The 7,347-nt window shown below is 56.9% G+C and overlaps 1 pseudogene; it reads left to right on the top strand.

Annotated features, from left to right (window-relative positions):
• The first annotated feature begins 228 nt into the window (after window positions 1-228).
• Window positions 229-3,405, top strand: LOC133444922 (uncharacterized; annotated as a pseudogene).
• The last annotated feature ends 3,942 nt before the right edge of the window (window positions 3,406-7,347 follow it).

The raw sequence follows: 7,347 nt of genomic DNA, 5'->3' as shown, positions 1-7,347 counted from the left end.
AGATATACCTGCTGCATATATTGTTTGCAGCTACCAAAAAGGCAATAACCCTGAACTGCAGCTCCCGTGAGGGTGCACCCACAATCAAGCTACGGAAAACCCTACTGTATTATACCCCCAGGGGTGCCCGAGAGGGGGGGAGGATGAGCACCCCAACAGGACAGACAACCAGGCGACGACCCATGCTAATGGAAAAAAATGACGATGAATGCAGTCTGTTCATGTGGCAAAGTCTGCAAGAACCCGCGTGGTCTGAAGATCCACCAGACCAAAATGAAATGTTTGACAGGGACGCTGTGGTGCAACGCACAGGTCAAGTACCTGGTGAGATGCAGGAGGAGCACTGCCGGGAGTCAACCCACAGTGCCCAGACCCTCCAATCTCCACAAGCCCCGCCCTATGTCAGGCAGTCCGAACATCGCCGGGTCATGTTGCGTTCAGCCAACAAGGAAAGAGAATGGCTCCAGTTTGATGAAGACCTGGATCAAGTCCTTGACTCTACAGCAAGGGGAGTTGCTGACCAGAAGTTGCAGACAATGTCGGCAATGATCATCAGCATAGGTGCTGAAAGATTTGGCATGAAAGAACAGCAGCCAACCAGACGTCTAGGGGAGCCAAACAGGCGGGAGGTCAAGATAAGCCAGTTACGGCAGGAGCTTAGACTGCTTGGTCGGCAGTTTAAGCAGGCAAAGGAGGAGGAGAAGGCTGGGCTGGCAGAGCTCCGTAACATCCTGAGGAAAAAACTCATCACCCTCCGTCAAGCCGAGTAGCATAGAAGGAGGGGCAGGGAGAGAGCCAGGAGACGTGCAGCTTTCATCTCCAATCCCTTTGGTTTCACCAAGAAGACAGAAAAGAAGTGACCACCTTGCCTGCACTGAAGACGAGGTTAACAAGTACCTCAGTGCCACCTACAGTGACAGTGCAAGAGAGAAATACTTGGGGCCATGCAGGACATTCATAGCTCCGCCAGAACTCCCCTCAGCATTTAACACCAAGGAGCCAACTTTGAAGGAAGTTGAGGAGGTTGTAAAGGCAGCTAGATCCAATTCAGCGCCAGGCCCCAGTGGAGTGCCATATGTTGTCTACAAGAGATGCCCTTGACTCTTGAAGCTACTATGGAGGATCCTCAAAGTCATCTGGAGAAGAGGGAAGGTGGCCCAGCAGTGGAGGCATGCAGAGGGTGTCTGGATTCTGAAGGAGGAGAGCTCAACTACAATCGAGCAGTTCCGGATCATCTCACTCCTCAGCGTCGAGGGCAAGATATTCTTTAGTATTGTTGCCCGGCGCATGACGGAGTTCCTCCTGAGGAACAGGTACAGTACATCGACACCTCTGTGCAGAAAGGGGGAGTCCCAAAGGTTCCAGGATGCATCGAGCATACAGGAGTCATCACCCAGCTGATCCGGGAGGCTCGTGAGGGCAAAGAAGATCTGGCAGTCCTTTGGCTCGACCTTGCCAACGCCTACGGGTCCATTCCACACAAGCTGGTGGAAACCTCACTTGACTGACACCACGTTCCAGGAAAGATCAAAGAAGTCATACTGGACTACTACAGCTGCTTCAGTTTGAGAGTCACTTCTGGAACAGTAACATCCACATTCCATCCGCTTGAGAAGGGCATTATCACAGGATGCACCATTTCTGTGATATTGTTTGCCTTGGCCATGAACATGTTGATGAAGTCAGCAGAGGTGGAGTGCAGAGGCCCACTAACCAACTCAGGTATGCGGCAGCCCCCTATCAGAGCATTTATGGATGATCTGAAAGTGACCACAACATCAGTCCCGGGCTGTAGATGGATCCTTCAAGGCCTTCGAGCGCCTCATTAGCTGGACTTTAAGCCAGCTCCAAGTCCAGGTCCCTGGTGGTGCGGAAGGGGAAGGTTACAGACCGGTTTCGCTTCTCAATAGGGGCCACCGAGATTCCATCTGTGGGAGAGAAGCCAGTTAAGAGTCTGGGTAAGATCTACGACTGCACCCTGAAGGACACCGCAGCACTCCAAGCAACATCTGAGGAGTTGGGATCCTGGCTGAAGGCAGTGGATAAGTCAGGGTTACCAGGAAAGTTTAAAGCCTGGATCTACCAGCATGGCATTTTGCCACGACTCCTCTGGCCACTGCTGGTCTACGACGTGCCGATGACCACCGTCGAGTGCTTCGAGAGGAAGGTCAGCTCCTTTCTACCGAAGTGGTTGGGCCTTCCACGAAGCCTCAGCAGCATCGCCTTGTACGGGAGGAACAACAAGCTGAAGCTGCCCTTCAGTAGTCTGATGGAGGAGTTTATGGTCACCCGAGCAAGAGAGGTGCTGCTGTACAGAGACTCCAGGGACACCAAAGTCTCCTCGGTAGGCATAGAAGTGAGGACCGGCAGGAAGTGGAGGGCTCAAGAGGCGGTTGACCAGTCCCGCTTGCAGCACAGCGAGCTGGTTGGAAAAGTGGCTTTTGGACGGGCAGGACTCGGGAGTAACACAAGACCTTCGTACAACAAGACCCAGGGGAAGGAAAGGCGGCTACTGATCCAGGAGGAGGTCCGAGCAGGGTGGAGGAAGCCCGCTGCAGTAGGACAGTAGGGATGCAGCAGCAGGGGGCGTGGACCCGATGGGAGGAGGCAGCTGACCGGAAAATAACGTGGACAGAGTTATGGCGATCTGAGCCACACCGGATTAAGTTCCTCATCCAGTCAGTGTACGACGTACTCCCGAGTCCGTCCAACCTCTTCCGCTGGGGCTTGGCCGAGAACCCACTGTTGCCCCCTCTGCCAAAGAACTGGATCGCTGGAGCATGTCCTGAGCTGCTGCCCTAAGGCACTGGGTGATGGCCGTTACCGCTGGCGCCATGACCAAGTGCTGCGGGTCATCGCAGAGGCCATCTGCACAGGGATCTCCACCAGTAAAGGCCAGCAACCATCAAGGCAGTACATCGCCTTTGTTAGGGCTGGGGAGAAGCCCCAGCAGCTCCGGAGTCAGGCAGGGGGCTGCTGGCAACAGCTCTGGACTGGCAGCTGAAGGTCTACCTAGGGAGACAGCTCAAGTTCCCGGAGAACATTGCAGTGACCACACTAAGGCCTGACATGGTCCTAGCGTCAGAGTCAACAAGACAGGTGGTCCTGCTGGAGTTGACTGTCCCCTGGGAAGACCGGATGGAGGAGGCCTTTGAGAGGAAGAGGGCCAAGTATGAGGAGCTGGCAGGTGAATACCGAAGCAAGAGATGGAGGACCCGATGCAACCCCATTGAGGTCAGTTGCAGAGGATTTGCCGGCCAGTCTCTCAGCAGGGCACTCAAGACGCTGGGAGTGAAGGGACTGCAGCACAGAAAAGCCATCAAAAACATCTCCGACGCAGCAGAGAAGGTGTCCAGATGGCTGTGGATCAAGCGGGGCGATCCATGGACCACAAAAGCTACCTAGGCACACCGGGGATTTGATCACCCCGGCTGGGTCACCTGAGCGTGGGTGTCTGTTGTGAGACCAGAAACACCCCGTGACCCCAGGATACAACACTGATGATGTGTTTAGGTAGCACCAGAAGGTGTATTTGAGAACTGGCTTAAGAAAGACCCTCCAACAATAGTCAAGTTTCAGACAGTAGTTAAAGGAATTTATGCAATGGAAAATATAACATGTATGTTGAGATTACAAAATGTACAGTTTACCGATCGATGGGCGCCTTGGTTGAAGGTGGTTGGAGACGACTGGTGATGGGCAAGTGCGGGAGAGACCTCTTACCAAATCTTACAATCTTGCATGTTGGTGTTATGTTGCAAAAGATAACGTGACACGTAACTCAAGTCGGAGTTGACGTGACTCCATTTATTTCAAACCCAGAACATGAATGAATGAAAAAACCCACTGACTCCCGTAAACCGGAACGGGGAGTGTCGTAAACAGAAACCGTTCTTAAAATGACAGAACCTTTTTAGAGTATGTCTGTGAACCACCAGACATAACATTTCCCCCCCCTTCACACAACCTAGGTGTGATACTCAGTCTCAAAGTCCCCCAGGTGTCTAGGCCTGGTGCGAGCCCGAGCTGGGCGACCCTCGGGTGCAGCAGCAATGTCTGGTGGCCGCTCTTCGACTGCGGCCTGTGCTTGGACAGCTGGGGCGGCTGCCACATCAAGCTGTGTAGCCGGCAGGGCTGTAACGGCCGGTACACCCAGTCCGGACCCGGGTGGGGCCTGCACCTTACGCAGGCGGTTAGCATGCCAGCGAGTGCCATCGGCTAACCTGAATGAAGCTGGGCCAAGCCGTTTGGTAACCTGGACGGGGTCTGACCAGAACGACTGGAGCTTGTCGCCACGATGAGGTCGTCGGATCCTGACCCAATCCGAGACAGCGATGGCAGGTGGTCTAACCCGTCGGGTCCTGTCGAAGCGGTCCTTCATCTGGCGTTGACGGGTAGTGACTGCGGCTTGAACCGGGTGAACTGGAACCTCAGCCAGTGTGGGGCGGAGCCTATCCAGAGGCAGCTGGAGCTCCCGTCCCAGCATGAGGGAGGCTGGAGAAACTCCTGTGGTGGCGTGTCGGGTGGCCCGATAGTGCAGCAGCGTCTGTAGGAGACTGGTGGTGAGTGTGCACCCTTGTGCCAAATGAGCCCTGATCCCGTTTTTCAACGTTTGATTTAAACGTTCCACCCCCCCGTTCGCCGCCGGGTTGTAGAACGCCGTGCGGATGTGGCGAATCCCTTTCCCCGCCAGGTATGAGGACAGATCATCGGAGACCATTTGGGGTCCATTGTCAGTCGTGATCCTCCTGGGCAAACCCCAACGCGTGAACAGAGACTCCAGAATGTCAATGAGCACCTTGGCTGTGACGGAGCCCGCGGGTGCCACCTCCGGCCACTTGGAGTGGAGGTCATAAACCACGACAAGGAACCTCTGGTGATGCGGCACCCCATGCAGCTCACCACAGATGTCAAGCTGCAGGTGCTCCCAGGGCTGTGATGGCCAGTCTAACGGCTGCATGGGCGGGGGTGGGGCCGGGGCCCTGGTCTTGCCGCTAAGAAGGCAAGCAGTGCAGTCCCTGACCAGGGCCTCTATTTCCCTGTCGATGCCCGGCCACCACACGACATCACGGCACCTTTGTTTGAGCCTGACTATGCCCAGGTGACCCTCGTGCGCCATAGCAAGGACACGCGCCCGGAGGTCACCAGGGACCACAGTGCAGAGCCCACGGGCGACACAGGTGTCGTTCCAGCATGACAACTCCTCCCTGACCCTGTGATAGGGAAGCAGCTCGTTGGGTACCCTCCCAGGCCAGCCTTGCCTGACGTAGGTCGAGAGTGTGGACAGGATGGGGTCGTTCGCGGAGGCGTCCCGAAGCTCCTGCAGCGACACCGTCTCGTGGAGGGGCGAGTGGAGGAGCTGGATGAGGTCCTGTTCGGCCTGGTCCCGTTCGGGGGCCAAAGGTTGGGCTGTGGGCGGGCTAGGGATTGCACGTGACAGCAGGTCAGCCACCACGTTGTCGCGGCCTGGCGTGAACTGCAGGCGGAAGTTGTACTGCTGCAGTCGGTCAGCCCAACGATGGAGGCGGAGCGGTTTGTGGCCGGTGCCTGACGTTGCCAGGAGGGTAGTGAGGGCCTGGTGGTCGGTCCTCAGCGTGAATGTACGCCCGTAAAGGTACATATGCCAGCGCTCACAAGCCCAGAGGCACGCTAAGGCCTCCCGCTCCCCCACCGAGTACCTCTGTTCTGTGGGACTGAGAGCCCGCGAGGCGAAGGCAATCAGTCTCTCGACGCCCCCCTGCAGCTGGGACATCACAGCGCCGATGGCGAGGGCAGAGGCGTCGCACGTGACGAAGGTGGGGCTGACCAGGTCGAAGTGCGCCAGGACCGGTGCAGAGGTGAGCTGGGACTTCAGTAGGCGCACAGCGTTGGAACATGCCGGTGTCCAGACCCAGGGCTCATCCTACTTCAGCAGTTTACGCAGTGGCGCAGTCGTGGCAGAGTACTGTGGCAGGAAACGGAGGTAATACGCCGTCATGCCCAGGAAAGAGGCTACCTGAGCGGCTGAGGTCGGCTCCGGGACACGGTGGATGGCCTCTGTGTTGGAGTGGAGCGGGTACGTGCCACCCGCTGAGAGGCGGAACCCGACAAAGTCAATGGCTGGGGCGGCGAAGACACACTTCTCGCCATTGAGTGTGAGGTGATGCTTGGCCATTGCACTGAACACCCTGTGCAGGCGCTCATCGTGTTCCTCGACCGTGGCCCCGTGCACCACAATGTCATCCAGGTAGATGGCCACACCTGGTATACCTGCGAAAACGGAGGCCATAATTTTCTGGAAGCAGCTGGGGGCGGAGCTTAGCCCAAACGCCATGCGTTTGTAGCGGAACACCCCTCTGTGGGTGATGAAAGCGGTGAGGTTGCGGCTCTCGGGATGTAATGGCACCTGGAGGTAACCCTGGCGGAGGTCCAGTTTAGAAAAGACGGTGGACCCGTGGAACTGGGCGGTGAGCTCCTCTGTGGTTGGCAGGGGGTATTTGTCGGGGATGATGGCCTTGTTCACCGCTCGCAGGTCCACGCAGAGTCGCAGCCCCCCAGACTTCTTCCTGGCCACCACCAAGTTGGAGATCCAGGGTGACGCGTTCACCTGCTCAATGATGTCGTCATCCAGCATACCTTGCAGCTGAGCAGAGATGTCGTCACGGAGCGCCAGGGGAGAACGACGGAGGGGCTGTATGACAGGCATCACAGTCGGGTCCAACAGGGGCTGGTGGGCGAAACCCACGAGGCAGCCCACCCCGCTGAACAGCGCAGGCCACTGTTGCTGCCAGGGGATGACAACGGCGTTAATCTCCGAGCCGGTGGTGTCCAGCAGGGTGAAACCGAGGCTGGTGAAGAGGTCGAGGCCCAGGAGGTTGGTCCCGTGGCGTGCAACATTGAACCTAAAGACGGGCAGTGTCTTATCTCCGTATTTTACGGGCAGCTGGAGGGAGCCCACAATGTCAATTTTGGAGTCGGCGTACCCACGCAGGGTGGTGGTGGCCGGTCCAAGTGGCTCGCTGGGGAAAAACTGTGTAACAGTCGCCAGGTTCAAGAGAGACACTGTGGCCCCTGTGTCTAGGAGGAGGGGCAGAGTGACATCTCCAACGATTAACGAGCATGTTTTGAACGGTGCTCGTGCTGAGCTCACGTTGTGGATGACTGTGGTGTTAGTGGATGGCTGAGAGGCTCGAGCTGGGGCAGACCTGCAGACTTTGTGGAAGTGGTTTAATTTTCCGCAGTTGGAGCAGGTTTTACCACGGGCAGGGCAGTTCTGGGCTCTGGAGTTGTGTGCAGAAGAGCCACAGTTCCCACACTGCTGATGGTACTGATCGCGGGGCCGAGCGGCCAGTAGGATGTTCTCCTCCC

Source organism: Cololabis saira, chromosome 5 (genome assembly GCF_033807715.1).
Source record: "Cololabis saira isolate AMF1-May2022 chromosome 5, fColSai1.1, whole genome shotgun sequence".
NCBI classification, from domain to species: domain Eukaryota; kingdom Metazoa; phylum Chordata; class Actinopteri; order Beloniformes; family Belonidae; genus Cololabis; species Cololabis saira.
The sequence above is the reverse complement of the archived record's forward strand: the minus strand, read 5'-3'. Positions and strand labels throughout refer to the sequence as shown.